Genomic DNA, 16,994 nt, shown 5'->3' with positions numbered 1-16,994 from the left:
TATCAGAGTGTTGATGAAACACAGAAAATGCAGCGGGATTGAATACAACAGTCACCATGAGCACTTTCCTCCATGGGGGTAATGTCTGAAACAGTCTACGCTTTCATCGTTTCCTGGAAGACCAGTAGTAGTTTCCGATTTACATCTCGTGGCATTCTGTAATCTGTGGACTATCAGAGTGTTGATGAAACACAGAAGTTGCATCGGGATTGAATACAACAGTCACCATGCGCACATTCCTCCATAAAACTAATGTCTCAAACAGTCTACGCTTTGATCGTTCCCTGGAAGACCAGTAGTAGTTTCCGATGCACATCTGGACGCTTTCTGTAATCTGTGGACTATCAGAGTGTTGATGAAACACAAAAATTGCATCGGGATTGAATACAACTTACTCTATTAACAGTTTCCTCCATGGAAGTAATGTCTCAAACAGTCTACGCTTTGATCGTTCCCTGGAGGACCAGTAGTAGTTTCCCATGCACATCTGGAGGCATTCTGTAATCTGTGGAATATCAGAGTGTTGGTGAAACACGGAAATTGCATCGGGATTGAATATAACAGTCACCATGCGCACTTTCCTCCATAAAAGTAATGTCTCAAACAGCCTACGCTTTGATCGTTCCCTGGAAGACCAGTAGTAGTTTCCGATGCACATCTAGTGGCATTCTGTAATCTGTGCACTATCAGAGTGTTGATGAAAAACAGAAATTGCATCGGGATTGAATACAACGGTCACCATCCGCACTTTCCTCCATGGGAGTAATGTCTGAAACAGTCTACGCATTGATCGTTCCCTGGAAGACCCGTAGTAGTTTCCGATGCACATCTGGTGGCAGTCTGTAATCTGTGGACTATCAGAATGTTGATGAAACACAGAAAATGCATCGGGATTGAATACAACAGTCACCATGCGCACATTCCACCATGGGAGTAATGTCTCAAACAGTCTACGCTTTGATCGTTCCCTGTAAAACCAGTAGTAGTTTCCAATGCACATCTGGAGGCATTCTGTAATCTGTGGAATATCAGAGTGTTGATGAAACTAAGAAATTGCATCGGGATTGAATACAACAGTCACCATCCGCGCTTTCCTCCATGGGAGTAATGTCTGAAACAGTCTACGCTTTGATCGTTCCCTGGAAGACCAGTAGTAGTTTCCAATGCATATCTGGTGGCATTCTGTAATCTGTGGACTATCAGAGTGTTGATGAAACACAGAAAATGCATCGGGATTGAATACAACAGTCACCATGCGCACTTTCCTCCATGGGAGTAATGTCTCAAAGAGTTTACGCTTTGATCGTTCCCTGGAAGACCAGTAGTAGTTTCCGATGCACATCTGGAGGCATTCAGTAATATGTGGACTATCAGAGTGTTGATGAAACACAGAAATTGCATCAGGATTGAATACAACAGTCACCATGCGCACTTTCCTCCATAAAACTAATGTCTCAAAGAGTCTACGCTTTGATCGTTCCCTAGAAGACCAGTAGTAGTTTCCGATGCACATCTGGTGCATTCTGTAATCTGTGGACTATCAGAGTGTTGATGTAACACAGAAATTGCATTGGGATTGAATACAACAGTCACCATGAGCACTTTCCTCCGTGGGGGTAATGTCTGAAACAGTCTACGCTCTCATCGTTTCCTGGAAGACCAGTAGTAGTTTCCGATTCACATCTCGTGGCATTCTGTAATCTGTGGACTATCAGAGTGTTGATGAAACACAGAAACTGCATCGGAATTGAATACAACAGGCACCATGCACACTTTCCTCCATTGGAGTAATGTCTCAAACAGTCTACGCTTTGATCGTTCCCTGGAGGTCCAGTAGTAGTTTACGATGCACATCTGGTGGCATTCTGTAATCTGTAGACTATCAGAGTGTTGATGAAACACAGAAATTGCATCGGGATTGAATACAACAGTCACCATGAGCACTTTCCCCCATGGGAGTAATGTCTCTAAGAGTCTACGCTTTGATCGTTCCCTGGAAGACCAGTAGTAGTTTTCGATGCACATCTGGATGCTCTCTGTAATCTGTGGATTATCAGAGTGTTGATGAAACACACAAAATGCATCGGGATTGAATACAACAATCTAGATGCGCAGTTTCCTCCATGGGAGTTATGTCTCAAACAGTCTACGCTTTGATCGTTCCCTGGATGACCAGTAGTAGTTTCCGATGCACATCTGGATGCTTTGTGTAATCTGTGGACTATCCGAGTGTTGATGAAACACAGAAATTCCATCGGGATTGAATACAACAGTCTCCATGAGCAGTTTCCTCCATGGGAGTAATGTCTCAAACAGTCTACGCTTTGATCGTTCCATGGAAGACCAGTAGTAGTTTCCGATGCACATCTGGAGACATTCTGTAATGTGTGGACTATCAGAGTGTTGATGAAACACAGAAATTGCATCGGGATTGAATACAACAGTCATTATGCGCACTTTCCTCCATAAAAGTAATGTCTCAAACAGTCTACGCTTGGTCGTTCCCTGGAAGACCAGTAGTAGTTTCCGATGAACATCTGGAGGCATTCTGTAATCTGTGGACTATCAAAGTGTTGATGAAACGCAGATATTGCATCTGGATAGAATACAACAGTCACCATGCGCACTTTCCTCATCGGGAGGTATGTCTCAAAAAGTCTACGCTTTGATCGTTCCCTGGAAGACCAGTAGTAGTTTCCGATGCACATCTGGAGGCATTCTGTAATCTGTGGACTATCAGAGTGTTGATGAAACACAGAAATTGCATTGGGATTGAATACAACAGTCACCATGAGCACTTTCCTCCATGGGGGTAATGTCTGGAATAGTCTACACTTTCATCGTTTCCTGGAAGACCAGTAGTAATTTCCGATTTACATCTCGTGGCATTCTGTAATCTGTGGACTATCAGAGTGTTGATGAAACACAGAAGTTGCATCGGGATTGAATGCAACAGTCACCATGCGCACATTCCTCCATAAAACTAATGTCTCAAACAGTCTACGCTTTGATCGTTCCCTGGAAGACCAGTAGTAGTTTCCGATGCACATCTGGACACTTTCTGTAATCTGTGGACTATCAGAGTGTTGATGAAACACAAAAATTGCATCGGGATTGAATACAACAGACTCCATTAACAGTTTCCTCCATGGAAGTAATGTCTCAAACAGTCTACGCTTTGATCGTTCCCTGGAGGACCAGTAGTAGTTTCCCATGCACATCTGGAGGCATTCTGTAATCTGTGGACTATCAGAGTGTTGGTGAAACACAGAGATTGCATCGGGATTGAATACAACAGTCACCATGCGCACTTTCCTCCATAAAAGTAATGTCTCAAACAGTCTACGCTTTGATCGTTCCCTGGGAGACCAGTAGTAGTTTCCGATGCACATCTGGAAGCTTTCTTTAATCTGTGGACTATCAGAGTGTTGATGAAATACAGAAAATGCATCGGGATTGAATACAACAGTCACCATGCGCACTTTCCTCCATGGGAGTAATGTCTCAAAGAGTTTACGCTTTGATCGTTCCCTGGAAGACCAGTACTAGTTTCCGATGCACATCTGGAGGCATTCACTAAACTGTGGACTATCAGAGTGTTGATGAAACACAGAGATTGCATCGGGATTGAATACAACAGTCACCATGCTCACATTCCTCCACAAAACTAATGTCTCAACCAGTCTACGCTTTGAAGGTTCCCTGGAAGACCAGTAGTAGTTTCCGATGCACATCTGGACGCTTTCTGTAATCTGTGGACTGTCAGAGTGTTGGTGAAACACAAAAATTGCATCGGGATTGAATACTACAGTCACCATGCGCACTTTCCTCCATGGGAGTAATGTCTCAAACAGTCTACGCTTTGATCGTTCCCTGTAGGGCCAGTAGTAGTTTCCGATGCACATCTGGATGCTTTCTGTAATCTGTGGACTATCAGAGTGTTGATGAAACACAGTAATTGCATCGGGATTGAATACAAAAGTCTCCATGAGCAGTTTCCTCCATGGGAGTAATGTCTCAAACAGTCTACGCTTTGATCGTTCCATGGAAGACCAGTTGTAGTTTCCGATGCACATCTGGAGACATTCTGTAATGTGTGGACTATCAGAGTGTTGTTGAAACACAGAAATTGCATCGGGATTGAATACAACAGTCACCATGCGCACTTTCTCCCATGGGAGTAATGTCTCAAAGAGTTTACGCTATGATCGTTCCCTGGAAGACCAGTAGTTGTTTCCGATGAACATCTGGAGGCATTCTGTAATCTGTGGACTATCAAAGTGTTGATGATACACAGAAATTGCATCTGGATGGAATACAACTGTCACCATGCGCACTTTCCTCCACGGGAGGTATGTCTCATAAAGTCTACGCTTTGATCGTTCCCTGGAAGACCAGTAGTAGTTTCCGATGCACATCTGGTGCATTCTGTAATCTGTGGACTATCAGAGTGTTGATGAAACACAGAAATTGCATTGGGATTGAATACAACAGTCACCATGAGCAGTTTCCTCCATGGGGGTAATGTCTGAAACAGTCTACGCTTTCATCGTTTCCTGGAAGACCAGTAGTAGTTTCCGATTTACATCTCGTGGCATTCTGTAATCTGTGGACTATCAGAGTGTTGATGAAACACAGAAGTTGCATCGGGATTGAATACAACAGTCACCATGAGCAGTTTCCTCCATGGGGGTAATGTTTGAAACAGTCTACGCTTTCATCGTTCCCTGGAAGACCAGTAGTAGTTTCCAATGCACATCTGGTGGCATTCTGTAATCTGTGGACTATCAGAGTGTTGATGAAACACAGAAAATGCATCGGGATTGAATACAACAGTCACCATGCGCACTTTCCTCCATGGGAGTAATGTCTCAAAGAGTTTACGCTTTGATCGTTCCCTGGAAGACCAGTAGTAGTTTCCGATGCACATCTGGAGGCATTCAGTAATCTGTGGACTATCAGAGTGTTGATGAAACACAGAAATTGCATCGGGATTGAATACAACAGTCACCATGCTCACATTCCTCCATAAAACTAATGTCTCAAAGAGTCTACGCTTTCATCGTTCCCTGGAAGACCAGTAGTAGTTTCCGATGCACATCTGGTGCATTCTGTAATCTGTAGACTATCAGAGTGTTGATGAAACACAGAAATTGCATCGGGATTGAATACAACAGTCACCATGAGCACTTTCCCCCATGGGAGTAATGTCTCTAAGAGTCTACGATTTGATCGTTCCCTGGAAGACCAGTAGTAGTTTTCGATGCACATCTGGATGCTTTCTGTAATCTGTGGATTATCAGAGTGTTGATGAAACACACAAAATGCATCGGGATTGAATACAACAATCTCGATGCGCAGTTTCCTCCATGGGAGTTATGTCTCAACCAGTCTACGCTTTGAAGGTTCCCTGGAAGACCAGTAGTAGTTTCCGATGCACATCTGGACGCTTTCTGTAATCTGTGGACTGTCAGAGTGTTGGTGAAACACAAAAATTGCATCGGGATTGAATACTACAGTCACCATGCGCACTTTCCTCCATGGGAGTAATGTCTCAAACAGTCTACGCTTTGATCGTTCCCTGTAGGGCCAGTAGTAGTTTCCGATGCACATCTGGATGCTTTCTGTAATCTGTGGACTATCAGAGTGTTGATGAAACACAGTAATTGCATCGGGATTGAATACAAAAGTCTCCATGAGCAGTTTCCTCCATGGGAGTAATGTCTCAAACAGTCTACGCTTTGATCGTTCCATGGAAGACCAGTTGTAGTTTCCGATGCACATCTGGAGACATTCTGTAATGTGTGGACTATCAGAGTGTTGTTGAAACACAGAAATTGCATCGGGATTGAATACAACAGTCACCATGCGCACTTTCTCCCATGGGAGTAATGTCTCAAAGAGTTTACGCTATGATCGTTCCCTGGAAGACCAGTAGTAGTTTCCGATGAACATCTGGAGGCATTCTGTAATCTGTGGACTATCAAAGTGTTGATGATACACAGAAATTGCATCTGGATTGAATACAACAGTCACCATGCGCACTTTCCTCCACGGGAGGTATGTCTCATAAAGTCAACGCTTTGATCGTTCCCTGGAAGACCAGTAGTAGTTTCCGATGCACATCTGGTGCATTCTGTAATCTGTGGACTATCAGAGTGTTGATGAAACACAGAAATTGCATTGGGATTGAATACAACAGTCACCATGAGCAGTTTCCTCCATGGGGGTAATGTCTGAAACAGTCTACGCTTTCATCGTTTCCTGGAAGACCAGTAGTAGTTTCCGATTTACATCTCGTGGCATTCTGTAATCTGTGGACTATCAGAGTGTTGATGAAACACAGAAGTTGCATCGGGATTGAATACAACAGTCACCATGAGCAGTTACCTCCATGGGGGTAATGTTTGAAACAGTCTACGCTTTCATCGTTCCCTGGAAGACCAGTAGTAGTTTCCAATGCACATCTGGTGGCATTCTGTAATCTGTGGACTATCAGAGTGTTGATGAAACACAGAAAATGCATCGGGATTGAATACAACAGTCACAATGCGCACTTTCCTCCATGGGAGTAATGTCTCAAAGAGTTTACGCTTTGATCGTTCCCTGGAAGACCAGTAGTAGTTTCCGATGCACATCTGGAGGCATTCAGTAATCTGTGGACTATCAGAGTGTTGATGAAACACAGAAATTGCATCGGGATTGAATACAACAGTCACCATGCTCACATTCCTCCATAAAACTAATGTCTCAAAGAGTCTACGCTTTCATCGTTCCCTGGAAGACCAGTAGTAGTTTCCGATGCACATCTGGTGCATTCTGTAATCTGTAGACTATCAGAGTGTTGATGAAACACAGAAATTGAATCGGGATTGAATACAACAGTCACCATGAGCACTTTCCCCCATGGGAGTAATGTCTCTAAGAGTCTACGATTTGATCGTTCCCTGGAAGACCAGTAGTAGTTTTCGATGCACATCTGGATGCTTTCTGTAATCTGTGGATTATCAGAGTGTTGATGAAACACACAAAATGCATCGGGATTGAATACAACAATCTCGATGCGCAGTTTCCTCCATGGGAGTTATGTCTCAAACAGTCTACGCTTTGATCGTTCCCTGGAAGACCAGTAGTAGTTTCCGATGCAAATCTGGTGTATTCTGTAATCTGTGGACTATCAGAGTGTTGATGAAACACAGAAATTGCATTGGGATTGAATACAACAGTCACCATGAGCAGTTTCCTCCATGGGGGTAATGTCTGAAACAGTCTACGCTTTCATCGTTTCCTGGAAGGCCAGTAGTAGTTTCCGATTTACATCTCGTGGCATTCTGTAATCTGTGGACTATCAGAGTGTTGATGAAACACAGAAGTTGCATCGGGATTGAATACAACAGTCACCATGCGCACATTCCTCCATAAAACTAATGTCTCAAACAGTCTACGCTTTGATCTTTCCCTGGAAGACCAGTAGTAGTTTCCGATGCACATTTGGACGCTTTCTGTAATCTGTGGACTATCAGAGTGTTGATGAAACACAAAAATTGCATCGGGATTGAATACAACAGACTCCATTAACAGTTTCCTCCATGGAAGTAATGCCTCAAACAGTCTACGCTTTGATCGCTCCCTGGAGGACCAGTAGTAGTTTCCCATGCACATCTGGAGGCATTCTGTAATCTGTGGACTATCAGAGTGTTGGTGAAACACAGAAATTGCATCGGGATTGAATACAACAGTCACCATGCGCACTTTCCTCCATAAAAGTAATGTCTCAAACAGTCTACGCTTTGATCGTTCCCTGGAAGACCAGTAGTAGTTTCCGATGCACATCTAGAGGCATTCTGTAATCTGTGGACTATCAGAGTGTTGATGAAACACAGAAATTGCATCGGGATTGAATACAACAGTCACCATCCGCACTTTCCTCCATGGGAGTAATGTCTGAAACAGCCTACGCATTGATCGTTCCCTGGAAGACCAGTAGTTGTTTACGATGCACATCTGGTGGCATTCTGTAATCTGTGGACTATCAGAGTGTTGATGAAACACAGAAAATGCATCGTAATGGAATACAACAGTCACCATGCGCACATTCCTCCATAAAAGTAATGTCTCAAACAGTCTACGCTTTGATCGTTCCCTGGAAGACCAGTAGTAGTTTCCGATGCACATCTGGAGGCATTCTGTAATCTGTGGACTATCAGAGTGTTGATGAAACACAGAAATTGCATCGGGATTGAATACAACAGTCACCATGCGCACATTCCTCCATAAAAGTAATGTCTCAAACAGTCTACGCTTTGATCGTTCCCTGGAAGACCAGTAGTAGTTTCCGATGCACATCTGGAGGCATTCAGTAATCTGTGGACTATCAGAGTGTTGATGAAACACAGAAATTGCATCGGGATTGAATACAACAGTCACCATGCTCACATTCCTCCATAAAACTAATGTCTCAAAGAGTCTACGCTTTCATCGTTCCCTGGAAGACCAGTAGTAGTTTCCGATGCACATCTGGTGCATTCTGTAATCTGTAGACTATCAGAGTGTTGATGAAACACAGAAATTGCATCGGGATTGAATACAACAGTCACCATGCGCACTTTCCTCCATAAAAGTAATGTCTCAAACAGTCTACGCTTTGATCGTTCCCTGGGAGACCAGTAGTAGTTTCCGATGCACATCTGGAAGCTTTCTTTAATCTGTGGACTATCAGAGTGTTGATGAAATACAGAAAATGCATCGGGATTGAATACAACAGTCACCATGCGCACTTTCCTCCATGGGAGTAATGTCTCAAAGAGTTTACGCTTTGATCGTTCCCTGGAAGACCAGTACTAGTTTCCGATGCACATCTGGAGGCATTCACTAAACTGTGGACTATCAGAGTGTTGATGAAACACAGAGATTGCATCGGGATTGAATACAACAGTCACCATGCTCACATTCCTCCACAAAACTAATGTCTCAACCAGTCTACGCTTTGAAGGTTCCCTGGAAGACCAGTAGTAGTTTCCGATGCACATCTGGACGCTTTCTGTAATCTGTGGACTGTCAGAGTGTTGGTGAAACACAAAAATTGCATCGGGATTGAATACTACAGTCACCATGCGCACTTTCCTCCATGGGAGTAATGTCTCAAACAGTCTACGCTTTGATCGTTCCCTGTAGGGCCAGTAGTAGTTTCCGATGCACATCTGGATGCTTTCTGTAATCTGTGGACTATCAGAGTGTTGATGAAACACAGTAATTGCATCGGGATTGAATACAAAAGTCTCCATGAGCAGTTTCCTCCATGGGAGTAATGTCTCAAACAGTCTACGCTTTGATCGTTCCATGGAAGACCAGTTGTAGTTTCCGATGCACATCTGGAGACATTCTGTAATGTGTGGACTATCAGAGTGTTGTTGAAACACAGAAATTGCATCGGGATTGAATACAACAGTCACCATGCGCACTTTCTCCCATGGGAGTAATGTCTCAAAGAGTTTACGCTATGATCGTTCCCTGGAAGACCAGTAGTTGTTTCCGATGAACATCTGGAGGCATTCTGTAATCTGTGGACTATCAAAGTGTTGATGATACACAGAAATTGCATCTGGATTGAATACAACTGTCACCATGCGCACTTTCCTCCACGGGAGGTATGTCTCATAAAGTCTACGCTTTGATCGTTCCCTGGAAGACCAGTAGTAGTTTCCGATGCACATCTGGTGCATTCTGTAATCTGTGGACTATCAGAGTGTTGATGAAACACAGAAATTGCATTGGGATTGAATACAACAGTCACCATGAGCAGTTTCCTCCATGGGGGTAATGTCTGAAACAGTCTACGCTTTCATCGTTTCCTGGAAGACCAGTAGTAGTTTCCGATTTACATCTCGTGGCATTCTGTAATCTGTGGACTATCAGAGTGTTGATGAAACACAGAAGTTGCATCGGGATTGAATACAACAGTCACCATGAGCAGTTTCCTCCATGGGGGTAATGTTTGAAACAGTCTACGCTTTCATCGTTCCCTGGAAGACCAGTAGTAGTTTCCAATGCACATCTGGTGGCATTCTGTAATCTGTGGACTATCAGAGTGTTGATGAAACACAGAAAATGCATCGGGATTGAATACAACAGTCACCATGCGCACTTTCCTCCATGGGAGTAATGTCTCAAAGAGTTTACGCTTTGATCGTTCCCTGGAAGACCAGTAGTAGTTTCCGATGCACATCTGGAGGCATTCAGTAATCTGTGGACTATCAGAGTGTTGATGAAACACAGAAATTGCATCGGGATTGAATACAACAGTCACCATGCTCACATTCCTCCATAAAACTAATGTCTCAAAGAGTCTACGCTTTCATCGTTCCCTGGAAGACCAGTAGTAGTTTCCGATGCACATCTGGTGCATTCTGTAATCTGTAGACTATCAGAGTGTTGATGAAACACAGAAATTGCATCGGGATTGAATACAACAGTCACCATGAGCACTTTCCCCCATGGGAGTAATGTCTCTAAGAGTCTACGATTTGATCGTTCCCTGGAAGACCAGTAGTAGTTTTCGATGCACATCTGGATGCTTTCTGTAATCTGTGGATTATCAGAGTGTTGATGAAACACACAAAATGCATCGGGATTGAATACAACAATCTCGATGCGCAGTTTCCTCCATGGGAGTTATGTCTCAACCAGTCTACGCTTTGAAGGTTCCCTGGAAGACCAGTAGTAGTTTCCGATGCACATCTGGACGCTTTCTGTAATCTGTGGACTGTCAGAGTGTTGGTGAAACACAAAAATTGCATCGGGATTGAATACTACAGTCACCATGCGCACTTTCCTCCATGGGAGTAATGTCTCAAACAGTCTACGCTTTGATCGTTCCCTGTAGGGCCAGTAGTAGTTTCCGATGCACATCTGGATGCTTTCTGTAATCTGTGGACTATCAGAGTGTTGATGAAACACAGTAATTGCATCGGGATTGAATACAAAAGTCTCCATGAGCAGTTTCCTCCATGGGAGTAATGTCTCAAACAGTCTACGCTTTGATCGTTCCATGGAAGACCAGTTGTAGTTTCCGATGCACATCTGGAGACATTCTGTAATGTGTGGACTATCAGAGTGTTGTTGAAACACAGAAATTGCATCGGGATTGAATACAACAGTCACCATGCGCACTTTCTCCCATGGGAGTAATGTCTCAAAGAGTTTACGCTATGATCGTTCCCTGGAAGACCAGTAGTAGTTTCCGATGAACATCTGGAGGCATTCTGTAATCTGTGGACTATCAAAGTGTTGATGATACACAGAAATTGCATCTGGATTGAATACAACAGTCACCATGCGCACTTTCCTCCACGGGAGGTATGTCTCATAAAGTCAACGCTTTGATCGTTCCCTGGAAGACCAGTAGTAGTTTCCGATGCACATCTGGTGCATTCTGTAATCTGTGGACTATCAGAGTGTTGATGAAACACAGAAATTGCATTGGGATTGAATACAACAGTCACCATGAGCAGTTTCCTCCATGGGGGTAATGTCTGAAACAGTCTACGCTTTCATCGTTTCCTGGAAGACCAGTAGTAGTTTCCGATTTACATCTCGTGGCATTCTGTAATCTGTGGACTATCAGAGTGTTGATGAAACACAGAAGTTGCATCGGGATTGAATACAACAGTCACCATGAGCAGTTACCTCCATGGGGGTAATGTTTGAAACAGTCTACGCTTTCATCGTTCCCTGGAAGACCAGTAGTAGTTTCCAATGCACATCTGGTGGCATTCTGTAATCTGTGGACTATCAGAGTGTTGATGAAACACAGAAAATGCATCGGGATTGAATACAACAGTCACAATGCGCACTTTCCTCCATGGGAGTAATGTCTCAAAGAGTTTACGCTTTGATCGTTCCCTGGAAGACCAGTAGTAGTTTCCGATGCACATCTGGAGGCATTCAGTAATCTGTGGACTATCAGAGTGTTGATGAAACACAGAAATTGCATCGGGATTGAATACAACAGTCACCATGCTCACATTCCTCCATAAAACTAATGTCTCAAAGAGTCTACGCTTTCATCGTTCCCTGGAAGACCAGTAGTAGTTTCCGATGCACATCTGGTGCATTCTGTAATCTGTAGACTATCAGAGTGTTGATGAAACACAGAAATTGAATCGGGATTGAATACAACAGTCACCATGAGCACTTTCCCCCATGGGAGTAATGTCTCTAAGAGTCTACGATTTGATCGTTCCCTGGAAGACCAGTAGTAGTTTTCGATGCACATCTGGATGCTTTCTGTAATCTGTGGATTATCAGAGTGTTGATGAAACACACAAAATGCATCGGGATTGAATACAACAATCTCGATGCGCAGTTTCCTCCATGGGAGTTATGTCTCAAACAGTCTACGCTTTGATCGTTCCCTGGAAGACCAGTAGTAGTTTCCGATGCAAATCTGGTGTATTCTGTAATCTGTGGACTATCAGAGTGTTGATGAAACACAGAAATTGCATTGGGATTGAATACAACAGTCACCATGAGCAGTTTCCTCCATGGGGGTAATGTCTGAAACAGTCTACGCTTTCATCGTTTCCTGGAAGGCCAGTAGTAGTTTCCGATTTACATCTCGTGGCATTCTGTAATCTGTGGACTATCAGAGTGTTGATGAAACACAGAAGTTGCATCGGGATTGAATACAACAGTCACCATGCGCACATTCCTCCATAAAACTAATGTCTCAAACAGTCTACGCTTTGATCTTTCCCTGGAAGACCAGTAGTAGTTTCCGATGCACATTTGGACGCTTTCTGTAATCTGTGGACTATCAGAGTGTTGATGAAACACAAAAATTGCATCGGGATTGAATACAACAGACTCCATTAACAGTTTCCTCCATGGAAGTAATGCCTCAAACAGTCTACGCTTTGATCGCTCCCTGGAGGACCAGTAGTAGTTTCCCATGCACATCTGGAGGCATTCTGTAATCTGTGGACTATCAGAGTGTTGGTGAAACACAGAAATTGCATCGGGATTGAATACAACAGTCACCATGCGCACTTTCCTCCATAAAAGTAATGTCTCAAACAGTCTACGCTTTGATCGTTCCCTGGAAGACCAGTAGTAGTTTCCGATGCACATCTAGAGGCATTCTGTAATCTGTGGACTATCAGAGTGTTGATGAAACACAGAAATTGCATCGGGATTGAATACAACAGTCACCATCCGCACTTTCCTCCATGGGAGTAATGTCTGAAACAGCCTACGCATTGATCGTTCCCTGGAAGACCAGTAGTTGTTTACGATGCACATCTGGTGGCATTCTGTAATCTGTGGACTATCAGAGTGTTGATGAAACACAGAAAATGCATCGTAATGGAATACAACAGTCACCATGCGCACATTCCTCCATAAAAGTAATGTCTCAAACAGTCTACGCTTTGATCGTTCCCTGGAAGACCAGTAGTAGTTTCCGATGCACATCTGGAGGCATTCTGTAATCTGTGGACTATCAGAGTGTTGATGAAACACAGAAATTGCATCGGGATTGAATACAACAGTCACCATGCGCACATTCCTCCATAAAAGTAATGTCTCAAACAGTCTACGCTTTGATCGTTCCCTGGAAGACCAGTAGTAGTTTCCGATGCACATCTGGAGGCATCTGTAATCTGTGGAACATCAGATTGTTGAAGAAACACAGAATATGCATCGGGATTCAATGCAACAGTCACCATGAGCACATTCCTCCATAAAAGTAATGTCTCAAACAGTCTACGCTTTGATCGTTCCCTGGAAGACCAGTTGTAGTTTCCGATGCACATCTGGTGGCATTCTGTAATCTGTGGACTATCAGAGTGTTGATGAAACACAGAAATTGCATCGGGATTGAATGCAACAGTCACCATCCGCACTTTCCCCCATGGGAGTAATGTCTCTAAGAGTCTACGCTTTGATCGTTCCCTGGAAGACCAGTAGTAGTTTCCGATGCACATCTGGATGCTTTATGTAATCTGTGGACTATCAGAGTGTTGATGAAACACACAAAATGCATCGGGATTGAATACAACATTCTCCATGCGCAGTTTCCTCCATGGGAGTAATGTCTTAAACAGTCTACGCTTTGATCGTTTCCTGGAAGACCAGTAGTAATTTCCGATGCACATCTGGATGCTTTCTGTAATCTGTGGATTATCAGAGTGTTGATGAAACACAGAAATTGCATCGGGATTGAATACAACAGTCTCCATGAGCTGTTTCCTCCATGGGAGTAATGTCTCAAACAGTCTACGCTTTGATCGTTCCATGGAAGACCAGTAGTAGTTTCCGATGCACATCTGGAGGCATTCTGTAATGTGTGGACTATCAGAGTGTTGATGAAACACAGAAATTGCATCAGGATTGAATACAACAGTCACCATGCGCACTTTCCTCCATAACAGTAATGTCTCAAACAGTCTACGCTTGGTCGTTCCCTGGAAGACCGTTTGTAGTTTCCGCTGCACATCTGGTGGTATTCTGTAATCTGTGGACTATCAGAATGTTGATGAAACACAGAAATTGCATCGGGATTGAATGCAACAGTCACCATCCGCACTTTCCTCCATGGGAGTAATGTCTGAAACAGTCTACGCTTTGATCGTTCCCTGGAAGACCAGTAGTAGTTTCCAATGCACATCTGGTGGCATTCTGTAATCTGTGGACATTCAGAGTGTTGATGAAACACAGAAAATGCATCGGGATTGAATACAACAGTCACCATGCGCACTTTCCTCCATGGTAGTAATGTCTCAAAGAGTTTACGCTTTGATCGTTCTCTGGAAGACCAGTATTAGTTTCCGATGCACATCTGGAGGCATTCAGTAATCTGTGGACTATCAGAGTGTTGATGAAACACACAAAATGCATCGGGATTGAATACAACAATCTCGATGCGCAGTTTCCTCCATAGGAGTTATGTCTCAAACAGTCTACGCTTTGATCGTTCCCTGGAAGACCAGTAGTAGTTTCCGATGCACATCTGGATGCTTTGTGTAATCTGTGGACTATCAGAGTGTTGATGAAACACAGAAAATGCATCGGGATTGAATACAACAGTCACCATGCGCACTTTCCTCCATGGGAGTAATGTCTCAAACAGTCTACGCTTTGATCGTTCCCTGGGAGACCAGTAGTAGTTTCCGATGCACATCTGGAAGCTTTCTTTAATCTGTGGACTATCAGAGTGTTGATGAAATACAGAAAATGCATCGGGATTGAATACAACAGTCACCATGCGCACTTTCCTCCATGGGAGTAATGTCTCAAAGAGTTTACGCTTTGATCGTTCCCTGGAAGACCAGTACTAGTTTCCGATGCACATCTGGAGGCATTCACTAAACTGTGGACTATCAGAGTGTTGATGAAACACAGAAATTGCATCGGGATTGAATACAACAGTCACCATGCTCACATTCCTCCACAAAACTAATGTCTCAACCAGTCTACGCTTTGAAGGTTCCCTGGAAGACCAGTAGTAGTTTCCGATGCACATCTGGACGCTTTCTGTAATCTGTGGACTGTCAGAGTGTTGGTGAAACACAAAAATTGCATCGGGATTGAATACTACAGTCACCATGCGCACTTTCCTCCATGGGAGTAATGTCTCAAACAGTCTACGCTTTGATCGTTCCCTGTAGGGCCAGTAGTAGTTTCCGATGCACATCTGGATGCTTTCTGTAATCTGTGGACTATCAGAGTGTTGATGAAACACAGTAATTGCATCGGGATTGAATACAAAAGTCTCCATGAGCAGTTTCCTCCATGGGAGTAATGTCTCAAACAGTCTACGCTTTGATCGTTCCATGGAAGACCAGTTGTAGTTTCCGATGCACATCTGGAGACATTCTGTAATGTGTGGACTATCAGAGTGTTGTTGAAACACAGAAATTGCATCGGGATTGAATACAACAGTCACCATGCGCACTTTCTCCCATGGGAGTAATGTCTCAAAGAGTTTACGCTATGATCGTTCCCTGGAAGACCAGTAGTAGTTTCCGATGAACATCCGGAGGCATTCTGTAATCTGTGGACTATCAAAGTGTTGATGATACACAGAAATTGCATCTGGATTGAATACAACAGTCACCATGCGCACTTCCCTCCACGGGAGGTATGTCTCATAAAGTCTACGCTTTGATCGTTCCCTGGAAGACCAGTAGTAGTTTCCGATGCACATCTGGTGCATTCTGTAATCTGTGGACTATCAGAGTGTTGATGAAACACAGAAATTGCATTGGGATTGAATACAACAGTCACCATGAGCAGTTTCCTCCATGGGGGTAATGTCTGAAACAGTCTACGCTTTCATCGTTTCCTGGAAGACCAGTAGTAGTTTCCGATTTACATCTCGTGGCATTCTGTAATCTGTGGACTATCAGAGTGTTGATGAAACACAGAAGTTGCATCGGGATTGAATACAACAGTCACCATGAGCAGTTTCCTCCATGGGGGTAATGTTTGAAACAGTCTACGCTTTCATCGTTCCCTGGAAGACCAGTAGTAGTTTCCAATGCACATCTGGTGGCATTCTGTAATCTGTGGACTATCAGAGTGTTGATGAAACACAGAAAATGCATCGGGATTGAATACAACAGTCACCATGCGCACTTTCCTCCATGGGAGTAATGTCTCAAAGAGTTTACGCTTTGATCGTTCCCTGGAAGACCAGTAGTAGTTTCCGATGCACATCTGGAGGCATTCAGTAATCTGTGGACTATCAGAGTGTTGATGAAACACAGAAATTGCATCGGGATTGAATACAACAGTCACCATGCTCACATTCCTCCATAAAACTAATGTCTCAAAGAGTCTACGCTTTCATCGTTCCCTGGAAGACCAGTAGTTGTTTCCGATGCACATCTGGTGCATTCTGTAATCTGTAGACTATCAGAGTGTTGATGAAACACAGAAATTGCATCGGGATTGAATACAACAGTCACCATGAGCACTTTCCCCCATGGGAGTAA

Source organism: Schistocerca gregaria, unplaced genomic scaffold (assembly GCF_023897955.1).
Source record: "Schistocerca gregaria isolate iqSchGreg1 unplaced genomic scaffold, iqSchGreg1.2 ptg000285l, whole genome shotgun sequence".
NCBI classification, from domain to species: domain Eukaryota; kingdom Metazoa; phylum Arthropoda; class Insecta; order Orthoptera; family Acrididae; genus Schistocerca; species Schistocerca gregaria.
The sequence above is the reverse complement of the archived record's forward strand: the minus strand, read 5'-3'. Positions refer to the sequence as shown.